We start from the raw sequence: 22,104 nt of genomic DNA, 5'->3' as shown, positions 1-22,104 counted from the left end.
CCGGCGGGAGTCTTTCACAGAGTTTGCATGTTCTCCATGTGCTTGCGTGGGTTCCCTCCGGGTACTCCAAAAACATGTATAGTAGGTCAACTGATGATTATAAATTGATTATAAATTGCCTGTGAGTGTGAGTGTGTCTGGTTGTCTGTTTATCTATGTGGCCTTACGATGGACTGGCGACCTGTCCAGGGTGGACCCCTGCCTCTTGCCTGAAATTAGCCCCCGTGACCCTGCAAAGGATAAAGGGAGTATAGAAAATTGATGGATTAATACAGGGACTCAGGCTAATTAGTGTTTGTATACAGTGACATATAACTCAACATGGCAATAATCACTCAGGTATTCGCTAATTTATACTTGGGTATACCATAATATATATTTATACTGTGTAAAATTCTTACTATTAATTTGTGTAACTTCTAAATATGTCAAGATGTTTTATTTCTTATAACAAGGGTCCATCTGATAGAATAGCATTTAGTTCAAGGGATAAGGGTTCATAAGTGTTTTACTTCTTCCTACTCCTTTTCGAACATGTCAAAACTGCTGCTGCTACCAAAAAAAAAATGTCTTTTAACTTCTTTTAATTATGTTCAAGCATGTCTGTTACCTACATTATGTTCGAAATAAAGACTTTTGAATTGAATTGAACACCTCTGTATAATATGCTTAAACCACTAGGTGAGTATCTGGAGTGAAACTAAGTGTATTAGATTATCATGAATAAAGACTTGAGAGATGGTCCAAGTTTCAGTAGATTTAATTAATCAGTTGCATGCAAGTGGGTCAAAATGTACATCAAAAGCCTTGATGCAGGAATGACAGAATAAGAGACGCTTAGTAATTTTGAACACGACAAAATGATGACTAAACACTATGATTCTCATAAACAGGTCATTGTGACACCAGAGCTAATGGTAAAATATGACTGCACACTCTGTACCCAGGCCACGGCTAATATTTCCATCATAATTCCACACTTCTTTTATTGCAACTTCAAACACTAATCATTTATGTGTGATATAATGAGTAATAGAACATAAAATCTGAGAAAAACGCTGCTGCCATAGTTGAAGTTCACAGAATGCCCTCAAGACGCGAGCCAAGAAGGAAATGAAAAATCCAGCACAGTTTACCTCTGTGGCCATACCTAACATCAAGCCCTAAAGGTCAAAGGAAGTAAAACACTTAAGATCTGTGTTTCAGAACCGGAGTCAGAAGATTATAACGGCAGTGGAAATCAGGGCAGCTCCCACCATCATCTTATAAAAGAAGGAGTCACAAAGCAACACAAACATGAGAACCACACACACACAAGATAACCAGAAGTCCTTCAGTAACACCTTGATACCATTTAAGTAAAACTCTCAATGTCGCAGGATTCCAGGAGCCAGAGTCAGCATAAGTGCAGTACGAATCTGTTATTATATGACAACCAACAAATGCCAGCTTGAGTTATCAATTATGCAGTTTTATAGGAAAACATCAAAGTTCCAGTTCCAGTTGACTGGAGGGGGTCTAAACATTCCAGTGGCGACAACTCTGAGACACGATGGTGATCAAAGGCCCAACCACTTGGTTTTTTTTTCTTCTTGTTATTATGTTACACTAAATTTGAAAAGAAAAGCTGAGGGCTATCCCATATGCCACATTACTTTTTTTTATATATTTAAAAAAAAAAACAGTCAACAAAACATAAAAGCTCAAAATGGACAAATAATCAATAACCGTAGAAACAGACGGTTTGTGACACCAAAAGCAGTCCTGGTGAGGTCACAGATGCTGTGTCCCAGGAATTGTTCTTGGGATCCACACAAAGTTTTGAAAACACTAGGAGTAACCATGACACCATCAAATAAACATTTGAGTCAAATCACAACCCAATATTCGGAAATGGCACATCCAGACTTTAAGATTAATGTTCCACCAACGTGCATCCGTAAATGACCTTTGTCATGCAGACCGGTGTTCTTAATGTCCATCGTAAAGACCAACAATTCTCCCTGAACCTCAGGTCCCATGAGGAGTAGAGGAGTGAAGGCAACAGAAAGGTTTAACTCCAAAATAACAATTCTTATTGATGCGCAAAACATGAACATAGATAATAGATTTCAGTAGAATATGTTTCCATGGAATTCTGTGTGATTAAACAAATGATCCAGATCTCTAGCAGATCTAAACAAAATAAAATAACCAGTAACATTAGCCCCAGCAGAAAATCCTTACATTAAAGACCCTACAATAAAATGAACACAAATCAAAGCAAGACTGACATGAACCTAATACACAAACATTTTCCCTCAACCAACTCTCAATAGGGCAGTAAATAAAATTCCTGAAAGTCCTTTAAAATTTCAACTCTAGAGGAATATTGGAGAATATTAAAGGAGACATTTTTTCTTGTAACAAATCTTGGAAATAAGTGTGGTATAAAGGTGTACAGTTACCATATATGGTTACCTGCCCTGTAAAGGGTTAAGTTAAAACACAAGTCTTGTGTGTTCCAGTGAAGATCCCCACGTTGGTGACACCAGAACTCGCTGGCCATCACATTCCTCTCTTAAAGGAGTGGGCATATGTGTCAATGTAGCAGTCATTATTGTCCAAAAGGTTCTCAAAGGCATCAGAACCCTTATAAATTCTGTTTGAGACAAAAAGTCCCAGAAGTCGGCAGGATCCTTCTGTAGCTACTATTCACCTCTGAGGCCTTATGGACTTGTGTCTGAGGGAGAAGGACATTCAGGAACCAGACCAGAACCCAACTGCCTGGCAGGATGTCGAAGGAGCACTGGTGGCTCACCTGTACACATAGTACTCAAACTGTACACATATGGCGCTTTTGCATTAGTCTCACTTCTCCCCGGTTCTACCCGCTATGGCCCCGTTTTGCGCTTTCGCACTAGGGCTGAGACGTGTAGAGCCGCTCCAAGTCGGTACTTTTTTCTGTAACCATTTCAGCCAGGTTCTTAGCGGGCTGAGAAGGGACTATTTCTGAGGTCACCACCCTCCTCGCCACTGATTGGTCGGGGGGTGGGGACGTCACCACCCTCCACCCCTCTGATTGGTCGGGGGGCGGGGCCGTCAGACGTTTGAATCAGGAAGCAGGAGTCAGAGCGAGGCGACCCGCGGCTCGCGGCGATTTTATTATAAAGCACAAAACGTCTGTTTGGTGATCCAACTCTGAGGTGCAGATGTTCATAAACCTGGTGGCTGTCGAGAAAAAATTAAAAAAGCGATGTAGACGGGCTGTTTTACTCTCAGCCGCTCCGGCTCCAGCTGATTTCTGATCAGCGCTGACGTGAACAAAGGTGTTGCGCAATCGAGTACGTCACAGCAGCTTCACCCAAACCTGCCCGCTTCTCCCCTGGCAGTGCGAAAACACACAGTGGAACCGTGTAAAGCCGCGCCGAGCCGAGTCGGGCCAAGTAAGTCCTAGTGCAAAAGCGGCAATAGTACTCAAATGGCGCTTTCGCACTAGTACCGCCTTAGCCTGGCTCGGCTCGGCTCGTCGCGGCTCCACCCGTTTTGTCCTCGTTTGTTTTTCCACAGCCAGGTGAGAAGTGGGGGGGTTGGGGTGAAGCTGCTGTGACGTACTCGATTGCGCAACACTTTTGTTCATGTCGGCGCTGATCAGAAATCAGCTGGAGCCGCGAGCGGCTGAGAGTAAAACAGCCCGTCTACATCACTTTTTTAATTCTCTCGTCACCCCCAGGTTAATGAACACCCTCGCGCTGACTCCCGCTTCCTGATTCAAACGTCTGACGGCCCCGCCCCCGACCAATCAGAGGCGTGGAGGGTGGTGACGGCCCCGCCCCCCGACCAATCAGCTGTCTCTAATGTGATGACGTTGGAAATAGTATCGGCTCAGCCCAGTTAGAACCTCGCCAGAATGGTTACAGAAAAAGTATCTGCTTGGAGCGGCTCTACCCGCCTTGGCCCGTAGTGCAAAAGCGCAAGACGGGGCCGTGGCGGGTAGAAGCGAGCTGAGGCGGGACTAGTGCGAAAGGGCCAAAACTGTACACATAGTACACTCACTCACTCACTCACTCACTCACTCACTCACTCACTCACTCACTCACTCACTCACTCACTCACTCACTCACTCACTCACTCACTCACTCACTCACTCACTCACTCACTCACTCACTCACTCACTCACTCACTCACTCACTCACTCACTCACTCACTCACTCACTCAGCTGATGAAAGGATACAGGCTTCAGATGGACCCCCCATTGGTGGAAAGCTGCTAAGGAATCTCAAAATGACATAAATTAACTATCACACATTATTCTTAAGAAACTGAAGAAATCTTCCCTGCCAGCCGCCGCTGTGAAGACAAAAGAGTCATTAATCGCTTTCACATTTCCTGCAGAACCTGGAAACCAAAAATCACTTCATAATCCTTTGCAGCCAAGTGTTTTAAAAGTGTTATTATGCCATCCTCACACTGCTCACGTGTAGGACAAGCCAACAACACGTCATCTGACACCAGAGGGTCAAAATGTTTGCTTTCAAAGCATCGTATGTTGCTTTTATCATGTGCTTTTTCACAGAAAATATAGGTGTGCGAAAAGGGTGAATTCTGACATTTCCTGTTGCACCTGAAACACACCTTGTCTTGATTATGACTAAACACAGTCACTATGAATTTAGAAGAAATCATCCTCCCAAACTGCCACAGAGACAAACCGAATCAATATTTGCTCCCAGCCAATCAATAAATTGCCAAAACAAAAAAATAAAACCCCTTTAGAATGACACAAAAGTCTAGCTACTCCCTTGTCTAAAGGTTTGAGGGATCACTTGATGTAAACACCTGAAAATGCAGAAAATTTGATTAATGATGTCCTGTTTCTAATATAAACCTGATCATTTTAACAACATCCTGACATTTTACAACCTAAGGTGAAGTCTCTCTGGAGTCTCTCTTGGTCATAGATAATCAGATTTTACCGTGTTATTAGATTTGAATAAAATGTAATACTTTAAATTAGTCTGATTACTACTTAATTCAGAATTATAATTTAGTTTCCAATTTTACCAGTTTGTGAGTTATTACACCAGATAATTGTGGTTTTAGTGTCAATTGAAGAGTTTTAAGGTTCTAATGGATCAGAAGCTTCAACTCATTTCATTTCTTCCAACCTCAATTTTGGTTTATTCTACAAAGTAATTCAACTCACGTTAAATAATTCAAATGAATTTTACTTTAATGTTTATAAGCATAGACAGTTCATTTCCCCTCTATTAGAACCTAAAATAGTGGTTTTCCACCAGTTATGAAGACTATGGTCCTCTAAATTTTAGTCATGCTTAGGGTTTTGCAGATCAACTCCACATAGCAGGGAGAGGTCAAGTGATCTTGGACAGGTCAAGTGATCTTGGACAGGTCAGGTGATAATGGACAGGTCAGGTGATCTTGGACAGGTCAGGTGATCTTGGACAGGTCAGGTGATAATGGACAGGTCAGGTGATCTTGGACAGGTCAGGTGATCTTGGACAGGTCAGGTGATAATGGACAGGTCAGGCTATAATGGACAGGTCAGGTGATCTTGGACAGGTCAAGTGATAATGGACAGGTCAAGTGATCTTGGACAGGTCAGGTGATAATGGACAGGTCAGGTGATCTTGGACAGGTCAGGTGATCTTGGACAGGTCAGGTGATAATGGACAGGTCAGGCTATAATGGACAGGTCAGGTGATCTTGGACAGGTCAGGTGATAATGGACAGGTCAGGCTATAATGGACAGGTCAGGTGATAATGGACAGGTCAAGTGATAATGGACAGGTCAGGTGATAATGGACAGGTCAGGCTATAATGGACAGGTCAGGCTATAATGGACAGGTCAGGTGATCTTGGACAGGTCAGGTGATCTTGGACAGGTCAGGTGGTCTTGGCTGCTCTTTACAATACAATCCAACTGCAGGTGTAGCTGTTGAATCTCCATGATCCCCACAGCACTCCCACTGCTAGACCAGCACCTGCAACACCACATTGTCGGTCTGGTGAACGCAAACACACATCAACATTGTCGGTCTCTGAGAAGAAAAACACTCTCTGGACAGTCAATTCATCAATGTGTTTAAACCACCTGGGTCATCAATGTGCCCATCACATTTTGCATGAGGGGACACATTTTCACGCTATTGGGAGGCGGACTTGACATCTGACCAATCAGAGGAGTGCGTGTGCAGGCAGGCTCTTGCAGAGCTACAGAAGGTGAGATTTCAAGATGTCGTCCAAAAGACATCACAAAAAGGAGCGAGCGAAAGAGAAAAAAGGGGAAACACAGGAGGAAACTCGTGCTTCACTTGAAGGTGGGTATGTTATTAAAATAAAACTATGTAGCACAAACACCTGAGCTGCCACTCATTAGACAGGAATCTGTCTCCAGTCTCTGTCTAGACTGGAGAATTGTGTTTTTTCAACGTTACGGCCCTGATGAACATTTATTTATTATTTATTTATTCTTGTTCTTCTCTACATTCACCTCTGTTGAAAAAAGAATGGTAACATGACCAGTTGGTCGCATATAAGCTAATATAAAACATATTGGCTATAGTTTTACATCAATTTATGTTGATAAGAAGTTTTCAACCTCAATGTTGATTTTGCATCCAGAAAATAAAGACGTGCATCTGTAAAAGGTTCACGTGCATGTTTAGTAATGATTTCATACCTGCTAGACCTGCTTTCAGTTTTTTGTGGGGGATTGAGGTGGTGGAGGTAACTTTCTTTCAATGAGTAGGCTAATTGATGGCTATTTGTAACTCGGATTTGTTTATTTGTTTTCAGTTTTAGGTTTATTTAATATTTATTTATTATTTCAGGTATACCATTTTAATTTAGTGATTATGTATTAATTTGAGGTTGAATTTTTATTTGATCTTACTTGGCTAATGCAGTCAAACTTCTGTATCTATACTTAAAGTACATTTGTTATTATTGATAAAGGTTGTCACTTTAAATGGCCTGTTGTTATATGGTGTATAAGGTCATTTTGTATCTGCGATACATTTGGGATGGGGCCAGGTGTGAGGGTGTGGGGCGGGGGGCTTCCAAATAACATTTTGCTTAGGGCCATTCGGTCAGGGACAGCCCTGCCCACAGCACAGATCAAAGCCAATTCAGTTCCATCAGGCTCATATGTGATCATCCAGCTGTTTCAAGTGTCAGATGTCCTCCAATATAATAGTGACAATAGTGACAATAGTGAACATGTGTTCAGGTCTCTCTGGTGTTTCAGATAGTTGGAGTTTAAACACGGCTCAAGATAACACCAGTCAGGCCCACATCCACCCATGTCAGCGTGGATGACAGTTGGAACCACCCCCTACAAGGCAGAGCATCATCACAGCAGATAAAACACCTTTGGACATCTGAAATATCAATCAAAAACGAACTAAAGAAAGAAAATGAATTAAGCAGAACCTTTTTTAAAGAAAATGCACTACAAGAAGAAGCACATATTGTGATTTAATTTTAATTGTTATGTCTGGGTAAAGTTTATTTTTTTATTTTGTGCTCTCGCTCTCTCTTAGGGTGAGATGAGAACCTAACTCGTTTACCTTATTTTCCATTTATGTTTCCTGTCTGTTTTAAAAGCAACATATTAAGTGATGTCATCATCAGAAGGTTCATTAAATGATTTATTTTTTATCCCAGGATGATCCACATGAAACAATCAATGAAGACAATTTACATGAAGTTTTCAGCGTGAACTTAGTCACCTTCAAACTTTATTTATATGTTTAAAACACTAGGTGACTATCTGGACTGAAACTGAGTGCATTAGAATCTCATGAATAAAGACTGGAGAGATGATCCAAGTTTTAGTAGATTTAATTAATCAGTTGCATGCAAGTGGTTCAAAACGTACATCAGGCGTCTCAGAATAAGAGATGCATAGTAATTTTGAAATCCACAAAATGACTAAACAGTACGATTATCATAACAGGTCATTGTGACACCAGAGCTAATCTTTCAGGAACAAAATATGAGTCTGCACACTCTGTACCTAGGCCAAGGATAATATTTTCATCTCAAAAGGTCATTGGTAATTTGGTAAGAACTGTGCTGTGGAGGGGGCGGAAGCCAGCCAGCCACCCCGCCGCCGCGCCCGCCCGTGCACCCCCCGGCCAGGGGAGACCGGACGATAGCCTCTTTGGTCTATCCGTCAGGTGTCCCGTAACCCTGTCTTGGAGCTTAAAATAAAGTCTAATGGGTAGATCAGACTTATACACACTTAGACAACAGCACACTTCTCACGGCCTGTAAAAAAACAAGTTTAACATACTTGCTTCAATCTGGGTTTAGATGAAAGTCGACTTTTAACACATTTCCTGTCAAACCCCATCAGCTGAAATATCTACCATTTAACTTTTCATCCAGCACTCATCATTACCTGTGAGATGCTGTTTCTTTTTAGATGACTTGACTTTTTCTGAGGCTTTCATTTAGGATTTCACCTTCATTTTACCCTTTTTGTGACTTCAACGAGCTGCCAACTTTATGACCGCTTTTACGCTTCCTGGTTTGCTTTCAAAAAACCTTCCACTGCTTGAAATTATATCAACAAGCCAGATAAATGTTGGAAAGGAATAAAATAACAGTTGATCGGTTACCAAATCTTGTTTACAGCTTCTTTCAGTTCGGTGACAGTAGCATTTAGAGGAGGAAATCAAGTCTGAGATCCAGGCAACATCCAGATACACAGACGAGTCCAGCTGAATGACCCAGAAACGGATGAAAAAGAAAGGCTCAAGAAGACTCTAGATGATGGGTCTGGGGGTCAGGAACACCTCTAAGCAAATGGTCCAAATCCAGAAAAGTAGGGACTCAAAAGAGTCTGGGTGATGGATCTGACCTCAAGAGATCAGGAACATTGAAAAGCTAGACAATCAGTCCAGTTGTGAAGTCAGAAAAATGGAAGATTCAAGCAATAAACCTGACTTCAGTGGGTCAGAAAAACAGGAGACCTTTAGGACTTTGCACAAGTTGCTGGATAACTTGCGCCTTCAAGGTCTCAGAAGGTCGTCCCAGGGCCCAGATGTCAATAGAATGGAGATCCAACACAGGGACTTGCTCACTGAAGACTGGTGGAAGTTTCAAGAGCAAGATTTACTTTCTTCTTGTCTGCATATATATTAATGGTTAATACCAAGTTGGTAAAAACCTAAGGCATATATGAATTTTTAATATATATCGAATATATTTTAATGTATCATATATATATATATATATATATATATATATATATATATATAGGAGACTATAGGCGGGTGAATCTGGGCGATCATGTGAACTCATCTTTATTATTTTTTTCGTTTTTTTTTTTTGGTAGAACAGGGAAAAATTTACTCCAGGAAGTTGCGCACTTGTTTACTCTGCCTTGATTGAAACAAATATAATGTCTGGTGGTTGACTACGAGATTATTAGCCCAACCCTGCGCCTCAGATTCCACTTATCCTTGTTTTGCTTGAATAAAAAACACCATCATGTCCGCTCCATTTAGCACGTTGCCTTGATGAAATTAAGATCTATTTGTTAAGAAGACAGTGGGATGTTGTTAATCGAGTCTATCATGGCTTGTGTGTTATATCACTATAAGTATTTTTGTCTTGTTTTTCACTGCCCGTCTTTAATTTATGCAGAAAGAGAGCAACGAGCAAACAAAGAGACAAAATTAGAAAAAGGATGTTTCTAATTAAAAAGTAATTAATCTCCAGAAAGCACTGCTATCAAGCAATTAAATGATAACCTTGTTTTTAGAGGTCAATATTTTCCTGATTTTTCTCAAATAAAATGCACACAAATAAACAAATAAATGAATCACAGAACTGTGAATCCAGGCTGCATGACTCCACGTTTAATTATATATAATCCAAAAACTAATTTTTCCTGCATTTCAGACAATAACATGGGGTAAGTACATAAAACATCTTTGACATCTTGCTATTAATTATTATGAAGAGTGTTCTATTGATATACAGTGGGGCAAAAAAGTATTTAGTCAGACACCAGTTGTGCAAGTTCTCCCACTTAAAAAGATAAGAGGCTTGTAATTTTATCACAGGTATATCTAAACTATGATTGTCGCTGTCACTAGGCAACACAGACTTTCAACTCCCTCCAAAGATTTTCTATGGGGTTGAGATCTGGAGACTGGCTAGGCCACTCCAGGACCTTGAAATGTTTCTTTCGAAGCCACTCCTTCGGCGGTGTGATTGGGATCATTGTCATGCTGAAAGATCCAGCCACGTTTCATCTTCAATGCCCTTGCTGATGGAGGTTTTCACTCAAAATCTCACGATACATGGCCGCATTCATTCTTTCCCTTACACAGTCGTCCTGGTCCCTTTGCAGAAAAACATCCCCACAGCATGATGTTTCCACCCCCATGCTTCACAGTAGGTCTGGTGTTCTTTGGATGCAACTCAGCTTTCTTTCTTCTCCAAACACGACAAGTTGTGTTTCTACCAACAAGTTCTGTTTTGGTTTTTGGTTTCATCTGACCATATAACATTCTCGCAAACCTCTTCTGCATCATCCAAATCCTCTCTAGCAAACCTCAGACAGGGCTGGACATGTACTGGTTTAAGCAGGGCGACACGTCTCGCACGGCAGGATTTGAGTCCCTGGCGCGTAGTGTGTTACTGATGGTTCCTTTGTTACTTTGGTCCCAGCTCTCTGCAGGTCATTCACTAGGTCCCCTGTTTGGTTCTGGGATCTTTACTCACCGTTCCTGTGATCATTTTTTTTTTTCTAAATTGCCAATAAAGCTGATAAAGTTGATTCTGATTCTGATTCTGATTTTTTCCCCACAGGGTGAGATCTTGCGTGGAGCCCCAGATGGAGGGAGATTATCGTGGTCTTGCATGTCTTCCATTTTCTAATAATTGCTCCCACAGTTGATTTCTTCAGACCAAGCTGCTTACCTATTGCAGATTCAGTCTTCCCAGCCTGGTGCAGGTCTACAATTTTGTTTCTCACGTCCTTTGACAGCTCTTTGGTCTTGGCCATAGTGGAGTTTGGAGTGTGACTGTATGAGGTTGTGGACAGGAGTCTTTTATACTGATTACCAGTTAAAACAGGTGCCATTAATACAGGTAACGAGTGGAGGACAGAGGAGGCTCTTAAAAAAGAAGTTACAGGTCTGTGAAAGCCATAAATCTTCCTCGTTTGTAGGTGACCAAATACTTATTTTACCGAGGAATTTGCCAATTAATTCAGTAAAAATTCTACAATGTGATTTCCTGGATTCTTTCCACCCATTTTGTCTCGCATATTTGAAGTGTACCTACTGTATGATGAAAATTACAAGCCTCTCTCATCTTTTTAAGCGGGAGAACTTGCACAATTGGTGGCTGACTAAATACGTTTTTGCCCCACTGTACTGTATCTGCCATAAATATACCCAGAGTCCGGCAGAAACGTTTTATGTAAGAGCTGAAAGTTGTTTTTTAAAATTGTTTACCCGAATCCTCTTTATCACACAGTCCTCTCAATTCGAAGAAGTCCAGAAAGAAGATGAGGCCCAATGTAAGAAAAGCTCTCTGACACCAGTGAGGAGAGTCACATGTAGATCTAACAGACTGTTTCCACTCATTCCCGTATGTCTACTGCCTGCAGTTAAATTCAGTTTCAGAAGCTGAGGGACACCAAGGCTCACCAATTTCACTGCCACCAATCACACAGCACCCAGCCCCCCCTGGCTTTAACCCCATGGTAAAGGCCCAGACTGCATGGGTAAAGCCATAGTCCTTGTCTGGTGCGTTTTTTACACATCTCTTTCATGGATGTTTTTTTTTTTTTATATATTTTTACTACATTTTTCACAAAAAACTAAACAGAACAAACAGCTCAGACACGACAAAGAGAGAGAAAAAGATGCATTCAGGTACAGGGAGTATTAAAATAAAAATATATAGATAAAATGGGTAAATATATAGCAATGGGCATATTTACCGTCCTGTAATCTCTTTTCCAATCTTGTACGGCAAGACAAGGCAGTGTCCAAATGACAACCAGAGGAGGGCATACAGACATAACAAGGCTAAAAAGTGCACATGAGGCAGTGAACATTTCAGAAAAGTCAGATAAACAGGCTAAGCTGACCTGGGGAATCCACATAGCAAGGTGGATGACAGCACGGGCCCAATGTGCTGCAAGTAAGGGTCCCAGACCTTCTAAAAAGCATCTACTTTGGAGTGAAGCATGCACGTAATGTATTCACTTGGAATGCAGTCCATAATAATGTTGTGCCATGATTTTTTTGATGGGATGGTATTTTTAATCCAGATGAGTAGAATGTTCTTTCTAGCAGCGAAAGTCGGTATATTGAGGAGCCTCCTGTGTTTACTGTCAGTGATCTGGTCGTTCGGGAGTCTTTCATGGATTTTAAATTTTTTAATTTAAATTTTATTTATTTGTAAAGATATAAATTAAAATGTTGTTTCTTCTTCCACCTCTTTGTTTTGTTTTTCATCAACATTATCTGCCACAATCTGTCCCATTTTGATCTTTATCCGCCTCTATCTACCTTCTGCCCTTGCCGCAGGTCAGATCTTGCTTGATGGATGGAAATTCTCATTAGATAGATGGATATCGAACTGCCGGTTGCTGTTGCAATCTTGTTGTCATTTTTTTGGGGGGGAGGGTTTCTTCATGACTGCTGCAAGAAGTATAACATCCTTAAATCCACACCAGCATATGTGGGATTTTAATTTTCTTTGAACATATAACATAGAGTTTATTTCAGTGTGCCTCTATTATCAAAGAAAACTGAAGACAAAAGAAAGAGAAAATCATGTGGGCGAGTACCACCTTTACAGCTTCCATAAGATTTAGAGGGTTCTTCTAATCAGTATTGATGAAGGGATCATCAGCAGGTGTTCAGACGTCTATAAAAGCAGAGGTTTAAGCAGTTTGCTTGTCTGCAATATTCAGGTGTGTGTTAACACAATGTTTATTTCATTATTGAACCATTTCTAGACAGTTTGGAATCCCTACTCTCAACAATGACAAAAATGATTCACAAGTGGAAAACTTTCAAGACAGTTGCCATTCTTCTCAGGACTGGAGGTCCCAGAGAATTATCCCAAGATCAGACATGTAACTCAATACTAAAAAAAAACTCAACAAGACAAATTAAATTAAAAGCCCAAATGCCCGATCTCAGAGCTTACAGACCCCACTGAGCATGTCAGATGTTAATGTCCACGACAGGACAATCAGAAGAAGCATGAAGTAGTACGGTTCGTATAGAAGAGCTTCCAGAAGAAAATCTATCATCAACTAATGATCATAAAACTGGATCTGAACTAACCAGCAGACTTCTGAAACAATGTCTTATGGACAGATTAGACTATAGTGGAGTTGTTTGGTCTTAATTTCCAGAACCATGTTTGGAGAAAAACCGAACACAGCAAGGGAGTGGAGGGATGATGGTCTGGGACATGGACACTTTCAGTCCCTGAGTGGACCATGAACTCCTCTGTGGACCAAAGTCTTCTAGAGACAAATGTGAGGACATCTGTCTGACAAACACAGCAGCAAATCTACATCAGAATGATGGAAAATAAAAGATTCAAGGTTCTGGACCTGGTCAAAGTCCAGACCTGAACCTGATTGAGATGCTGTGGTGGGACCTGCAGAGACCTGTGTTGAAGTCAATAACCTAAAACTTCAGTGGTCTGAAGCAACAATGGAAAGAAATATGGAGCAAAATTCACTCACAGCTATGATTCACTGATGAAGTCAGACAGCAAACATCTACTGAGGGTTCCTGCTGCTGAGGTCGGAATGTTTTTTGAGAACGAAAACGTGCTTGATGGACTTTTTCTGTCCATCTCTTTGTTTCTTTTTTTCTTCTTGAGTTTTTTTTCCGTCTCTGAGCTGGAGTCCTCGTTCCTTCCTCTTGTCCTCTCTCTGTCTTTCCTAACTTCACCTCTCAGGCTTCGCCCTCAAAACTTCCTCCTCTGCCTTTTCCTTCCTTCTGTCTCAGCGTTATCCACCAGCTCCCCTGACACAACACAATTAACCACAGCTCGTCTCATTAAGTCAGGACCCAGCTAATGCAGGAACCAGTGAAGGTGTGTGTGTGTGTGCAGATGTGTGTCTGTGAGTAGGTGTGCTCGCTTAGTAAGAGCTGATGTGAGGCTGAACTCCATCCCCCTCAGGCACAGAAAACCCATTGGGATGAACAGTGGGAATGAAGGGAGATTTGTTAGAAGAAGATGAGGAAGGAAAGACAGAAGAGATGGATGAAGGATGAGGATGAGAGGAAAGGACGATATGTGAGGAAGCGAGAAAAGTACCTTGAAGGACAAGCAGCTATTTCAGGTGTGAAATAATGAATGAAAGAACTGCAACTGTGTTGTCATGGCGATTGATAGAGACATCAGCATTGACGGTGACTGACAAGAACCTACCGGTTTGCAAAGAGCAAAACACCTCAGCAGTGACAAGTGAGACGAAGTGACTGGATGGATAGACCTTTGAGAAGAGACACTGTGAAGCAAATAGGACAAGTGGGACAAAAAAACCCAGCCCAGTGAAGAAACCTGGAACAGAAGGAATGATCCTGGATTAGCTCTGAAAAGTAAAAGTGTTTTCATGTTGGCAGTGGCGTTGCCAGGGTCTTTTTAGGCTCCAAGGAAGACATTTCTGGTGCCCCCACCACTGAAAAATATGTTGCACATGTGGTTAAACGCACTAAGCGCTTATTTGTGAGTGAGGAGCCTCGACCAATGGCGTGCGTCGCTGGCCTATTTAAGGGGAGGTGATGGGGAACCCGGAAACAAAGCGCGATTCTTCACCCCCGCCCACTGCGGGTTCCGGTCGGTTTCCTGTCTCGTTCCTCTCATCCACCTGTGGCCGTGGCTTTGGCCAGCTCGTGTCAGAAGTGGATCTTGCAGCAAGATTCCATGCTTGATTGCAACTGCACGTTCCGGCGTCCAGTTTCCTTCCAGTCTGCGCAGCGCGCATTCTGTGAGTTTTGGGGCTCACTCTGAGCGTCTGTTAATCAGGCGACTTGTGGAATTGGGCGAGCCTCACTAGGATTAATTAAGACGCCTGGCATCATCTGGGGTTGCCAGATTTGGTCCCGCTGCCGTTCTTGTCGACCTGAAATTACTAAACAGCGTCCTGGTTGGACTAACGCTGTCGCCCGTGTGAAGAGTCTGCAAGACCACCAAGCATCAAAGCATTTTAATAGGCTTAGTTTTAGCAATTGTGCGCGTGTGAGAGAGGGTGTGCGTGCGAGTGAGTGGTTGTGAGACTAGTTAGTGTGTGTGTGTGTGTGTGTTTGGAGTGTGGTGTGGGGGATGCTCCTTTTGGGTTAATTTGGGGTAACTTGGGTTTTGTCGCCCTTGTTACCTTGTGTAACTGATATATTGTGCGTGGTCAGCAACCACAGTGGTCAATCCATTACTTTTGAGCTGTTTATATTGGTTTCGTATGTTTGTGTATTTTGTTTTCCTTCTCATACCCCATTATTTCTTTGCTTTTCAGGTGCTGAGCGTTCACCCAGGGTGGCAGCCAACCCTTTTTGGTGGTGGTGTCCTACCTCCGTGTGTGTGCATTCCACGTATGCTCAGTGTTTGGTTTATTTAATTTACTCCTTTTTTTGGGTTTGCAGTGAGTGTGACACGTGTGCTTGCATGGTATTGTTCGGACTCTGGCTTCATCCCTTGGTAGCTTGCCCCCCTGCTGGTGGGCCTCAGCCCTGTCAAGTGCGAAAATCCCTTCATCCCTGCCCCAAAAATATTGTCGAAGTGTGACTCCATTTTTATTGACCTCCGGGTAACGTACTTTAAAAGAAACTGATTTTTATTGAAACTAAAATAATAAAATGATATTTTCATAACAGTCAGTCTCTGGTGTATTAGTCAATCGAAATTTCACGTGCGCCCTTAAAGAAAAAGTGTTGACGATCGGGCCACACACACATAATGCACTAATTTCCAGGACATTTCACAACAATAATCATTGTTGTTAACAATCTGACACGAGATATATAAAATATGAAAGTTTATTACAAAAGTGCAGTGCAAATTATTAAACTTCCAAGTATAAATCTGACTAAATGAGTAAACAACTAGCTATATAAGGTCATATCAAAAGAAAAAATTGCCGCAACATAGATAAAACTATTAAATAGTGGAGATAAATAATATCAATGTTCTCAGCGAAAGTAAAAATCACTCACAGTCATCATTATCAATAATCGGAATTGACCCTTGATTATCTGTCTCGGTTCTATCTTCCTGCTCATGAAAGGCAGGAGGCAAGGGGCACGGTGGCGCAGCAGGTAGTGCAGCCGTCTCACAGCAAGAAGGTCCTGGGTTCGATTCCCGCCGGGGATGCTGTGGGCGCTGAAGTGCGTGTTAGTTCCCCCATGACTTCAGTGCCCACACCCTGGGTGGGGTTGGCGAAAGGATCTTTCTGTGTGGAGTTTGCATGTTCTCCCCGTGTTCCCCTGGGTAGCTAATGTTCTCTACCCTCACAAAAACATGCAGCAGTCCTGGGCTATACATGCCCCCTCTGGCCAACCGGGGCGCCAGATGGGGTGGGGAGGATCCGGCCGGAATAACGCGATCCTTCGCGCTACGTCAGGTCAGAGAATCCTCACCCTGTCTGGTGAAAAGAAGCGGCCCGTCACTCCTCAGGATAAGAAGGAGACCTGAGCCCAGTGTAGGGCCCTCCTTGGGTTGGCAGAGGGGAGCAATCTAGGTATGAGCACTGGGTGATGAAATGGGCAAAAAATCGGGGATAAATCATCATTATGCTTAGATTTTCATAAAAGGTGTAATTTATTATTATTGTTATTAATATTAATATATGTTGTTATTATGCAATTATTGTTATCATTATGACATTGTTAGCTTATCTAGCTGTATCCCTATGGAGTTTGTGACAACACAGTCAGTCAGTAGGTAACAATGCCACTGTCTTTCTTTCTTTTCTTTTCTCTGTCTCTTCTTTTCCACCCCAGAGGGATAATTCCTCTTCATGTCCCTGCAGTAAATGTAGGAGGGAGGTGGTGGAACTTGATCGAGATACGAGCCTTGGCAAACTGTGTGTTTCTTCTTTTTTTTTCTCAGGACTTACACTATCAGATGCAGGTAGATGGCGCAGGGGCCCCACAGAGGGGTTTGCAAGTAATGTGTAATTTCATTGCAAAATAAATGACCATATTGTTGCAGTTGCTGTGGAGTACTTTTTGGCACCCCCCACCCCCCCAGTGTTTGTCATGTTTGTGAAGGGATTTTGGTCTGTTCCTCTTTGCAACACCACTTCAGTCCATTAAGGGTTTTAGACATTTTCCTCCAGACAGTCCTCTGATTGTCCCACGAAAGCATTTCAGTCAAGATCACGTTTGAACCTTAACCAGGTCATTCCAAAACCTTATTTTTTTTAAATTTGTCGACTGCCATAATGGCTGAAGTGTTAGGTCACACGACTCATCGGTTTCTGAAGACCGGTTTTGAAACCAAATTTTCTCCACACATGGCGCAGCCATGTTGTTTGAGAAGCCAAAGGGGTTCTGAAATATCTGCAGAGGTGCCGTCAGACATCTACAGCAGGATATAGGCCTAACGTTTAATATGACTGTGAAATAAAAAGATTACTGTCGCGTTTAGGTTAATACAAACAGGTGGTTGCTTTGATAAGTGTGGGAGCATGGAGATTACATATCAGGAAGTGATAACGGCTGGCCATTGGCTGAACCGACTGTCAATCAATCATTTTAGAAATAAATGTAATGTAATCCCCCTCAGAACAGCTGAGAGGCTGTAAATATATTTGTTTCTGCTCTAAATTTGGACATTTTAACATGGGAGTAAATGGAGACTGACTCGCTTTTACAGCCAGCCTCTAGTCAGTCGAGGAACTGCAACGAAACCTAGCTGCTAGTGCTTGGTTTGCTGCTGTGTTTGGGATCATTTCCTGTCACATGACCCAGTTTCAGCCAAAATGTCAGATTTCAAGTTCACTGTTCCCGGACCATAATTTCTCCACCACCAACGTGCTTGACAGTGGCCATCATTGGTAGGTGTTTCTGCTGAAAGTCTGTTTGTTTTTCTCCAAACATAGTGTTGGTTGTCAAAGCAGCGCTAACACTTTTTTGTTGGTTTGAGCTCAGCAGTTTCCTCTAAAAGGGGTTCAGAGGTTCAGTCACGTTTACAGCCCTGTCCAGCATCGCTTGTCTCTCTCTGTTGTTTTCTTGTCCATCATTACTGTCTTGCCTTTCTGAGTCTCCTGTGCCATGGTGTCCCCTGCAGCTATGTAAGCGAGCTTTGTTGTTCTTGATGTTCGAAGCAGGGCCGGCTCAGTCACAAGATATGCCCTGGATGGGAGTCGGTGTTACTTTGGCCAACAGTCGTGATCAGAGACCAACAGAATTACAAAAATTGAAACTGACGTGAGAACGTGAAAGAACGTCTTTTGTGCTGCTTTAACATTTAACATGCTCAGTGAGGTCTTGAAGCTTTGGGATGGAGCTCTTGAGGTTGTTTTCTTTTTAGATTTTACAGTATCAACCAGGGAATGTTGACAACTGTCTTGAATCGCTGACGTACCTCTGCCTTGGGACTGTGTTAACACACATCCGAATGCTCCAGCCCATCTGCTCTTAGAGATCCGTGGTCCTTGTGATGATCAGTTCATCAGTGATAATGATTGGCAGCAGCTGGTTTCAACTTATCCTTTTAGATCTAATGGAAGCAGGAAGGACATTAGGATTGCTCACACGTTGAGTTATATATTTACTGCTCAAACAAACATACAAACAAAAGTAAGAAAACAATCACCCATCCAGTCTTAGTCTCTGTAAAAGGCGTGCTAGCTGGCAGTTCCACATCCATCCAGCTAATAAGAACTTCCATCCATGGTGCAGAATCTGACCTCAAAAAAGGCCGGATGGCAGCAAAAGCGTATAAACTTCCAAATGAGACAGAGTGTGGCAGTTAGCTTTAATAGAGAAAATGTCAGGGTTTGACACTTCCCCCCCCAGTTTTTTGACTTTCAGTTTCTGTCTTGCCCCGCCTGTGTCCCATCTGCCCTGATTGTGTCTGCACCTGTGTCTCGTCATGTCTCGTTATCCCTTCAGTATATCTTGTCTTGTACATCCTTGGTTCCCTGTCGGTCCGTTCTGGTTCTTCCCTCCATGTGCTCCTGGTCTTTATCCCTTTTAGTTTTGTGTTTTTTGATCCTGCTCTGCAGCGCCTTGTTTTTGCCTTTTGTGGATTAAATCCTTTTTGTTTTTGAGAACTCCTGCCTCTGGCCTCCCTCTCTCTCCTGCACTTGGGTCCTGAGAAAACCACACCTTAACAGAACGGACCGACCAACATGGACCCAGCCGGAGAGTATATTACTCTTTTTGAGTTCTTCCGCCGAGAGGCAGAGAAAAATGGGGACCCCTTTCTGGGAACCTGCCAGGCTCGAGGCGGGCCCGGGGGTTCTCAGCCCCAGGGGAAGCGACGGCGTCAGCGCCAGCCCCAGCCTGTTCCTGCTCCAGCGGTGGTCCTGGACGCATCGCCCCCTGTTCCTGCTCCGGCGGTGGTCCTGGACGCATCGCCCCCTGTTCCGGTGCTGGTCCTGGACGCATCGCCCCCTGTTCCGGTGCTGGTCCTGGACGCATCGCCCCCTGTTCCTGCGCTAGCGGTGGTCCTGGACGCATCGCTCCCTGTTCTGGCTCCAGCGGTGGTCCTGGACGCCTCAGCTCCTGCTCGAGTTCCTCCTCCGGTGATGGTTTCGGACCCCCCCCAGCCAGCTCCGAGGACCCGTGTCCCCCCTCAGCCAGCTCCGAGGACCCGTGTCCCCCATCAGCCAGCTCCGAGGACCCGTGCCCCCCCTCAGCCAGCTCTGAGGACCCGTGCCCCCCCTCAGCCAGCTCTGAGGACCCGTGTTCCCCCCCAGCCCGCCCTGGATGTGGACTGTGGGGACATCTGGGATCTGTCCCTTGAGGGGGGGCCAGCACCCCGGACCCGGGTACCCCCGCAGCCGGCGCCTCGGACCCGGGCTCCCCCGCAGCCAGCGCCTCGGACCCGGGCTCCCCCGCAGCCAGCGCCACGGACCCGGGTCCCCACTCGGGCAGCTCCGGGGATCCTCTGCCCCCCGACGCCGGCTCCCCGCATCCTGTCTGCTCCTGTTCCGGCTCCCCGCATCCTGTCTGCTCCTGTTCCGGCTCCCCGCATCCTGTCTGCTCCTGTTACGGCTCCCCGCGTCCTGTCTGCTCCTGTTCCGGCTCCCCGCGTCCTGTCTGCTCCTGTTCCGGCTCCCCGCATCCTGTCTGCCCAAGTCCCCGAGCCCTGTCAAGTCCCCGAGCCCTGTCAAGTCCCCGAGCCCTGTCAAGTCCCCGAGCCACGCCAAGTCCCCGAGCCACGCCAAGTCCCCGAGCCACGCCAAGAATCCCCGTCACGCCCCCCGCCAAGACCCAGGCCTAGGCCTCGGGGACGCCCCCCCGAGCTGTCTCGCTGGTCTGCTCGGTCCCGAGGTCGGCCCCCGGAACTTTGGCTGTGTGTGGCTTGGGCCCTCCTCCAGGCCCCCTCCGCCCACCCCGGGTTAGGACTCTGGGGACATCTGGGATCTGTCCCTTGAGGGGGGGGGGTACTGTCAGGGTTTGACACTTCCCCCCCCAGTTTTTTGACTTTCAGTTTCTGTCTTGCCCCGTCTGTGTCCCATCTGCCCTGATTGTGTCTGCACCTGTGTCTCGTCATGTCTCGTTATCCCTTCAGTATATCTTGTCTTGTACATCCTTGGTTCCCTGTCGGTCCGTACTGGTTCTTCCCTCCATGTGCTCCTGGTCTTTATCCCTTTTAGTTTTTTGATCCTGCTCTGCAGCGCCTTGTTTTTGCCTTTTGTGGATTAAATCCTTTTTGTTTTTGAGAACTCCTGCCTCTGGCCTCCCTCTCTCTCCTGCACTTGGGTCCTGAGAAAACCACACCTTAACAGAAAACACTGAAGGGGTGGAGAATGTCAAGAAAAAAAGATGTTTTAATCAACTGAGGGGAACAAAACCAAAGGATCTGGAGAGGGATGGGAAACTGCAGGATTAATATGTCCTAATTTGTTGGATGAAATGAGAGGAGAAACAACGTGATGGGTTGTATAATGAGAACAACACATCATCATCATCAGCTGGCCTCACTTCACCTCACTTCCCCACTTCCCCTTAGCCACCTGAGGACAAACATGCTCACACACAATCTCATATAATCCCATCTGCTCAGGCGCTCAGCGTCAATGCTCTCTTCTGGTTTTGGTCCCGCCTCCCTTCATGCACACACGCAAACTAAAGTTCACAGAGCTATGTTTATTCGGACATGACTTTAGCTTCCACTCAAACTAAATGACTACATCCACTTTTTTAGTCTGATATAACCCTGGAGATGACTGTAATTGCAGTTTCTTCACTGACCAACCAGCCACCAACTAGCATGTTTTTGAACTGGTCCCAAACCCGGAAAAAGGGAGAAGGATGTAAAGCCTATACCAAAATGATGCAGAGGAGGAAGGTGGATAGTCTCTATGCTCAGGAAACTAGGCGGAAAACTCGGGAGCAGGGTTCAAGCTGTTTTATCATAGTGTGGATTGGAAGAGAAATGAAAGTATCTTGAAGGACGAGGTTGTTAGCAATGTTCTGTAGGAGAAAATGGTGTCAGAGAGAAATATGAGTCAGAAAATAGAAATTGACAGTGTGATGTTCAATGATGTCAGTGGTTATGCTCCACAGGTGGGATGTGAGTTAGTAGAGAAGGAGAAATTCTGGAGTGAGGTAGATGAAGAAATGGAGAGTATCCCCAGACATGAAAGAGTGATGACTGGTGCAGACTTCAGTCAACATGTTGGAGAAGACAACAGAGGTGATGAGGAAATGATGGGCAGATTTAGTATCCAGGATCAGAATGCAGAAGGACAGATGATGGTAGACTTTGCGAAAAGGATGGAAATGACTGTAGTGAATACTTTCTTTCAGAACAGGCAGGAGCTATATAGCTATTAACCACAGCTAATGTGATCAGGGTGGAAATGTAAGGGGAGAAGTGCAGGAGGGTGTACAGAGAAGGAGGCTAGCCAAGAGGAAATGGGACAC

Source organism: Cololabis saira, chromosome 15, assembly GCF_033807715.1.
Source record: "Cololabis saira isolate AMF1-May2022 chromosome 15, fColSai1.1, whole genome shotgun sequence".
In the NCBI taxonomy this organism is placed as follows: domain Eukaryota; kingdom Metazoa; phylum Chordata; class Actinopteri; order Beloniformes; family Belonidae; genus Cololabis; species Cololabis saira.
Note: the sequence above shows the minus strand (reverse complement) of the source record.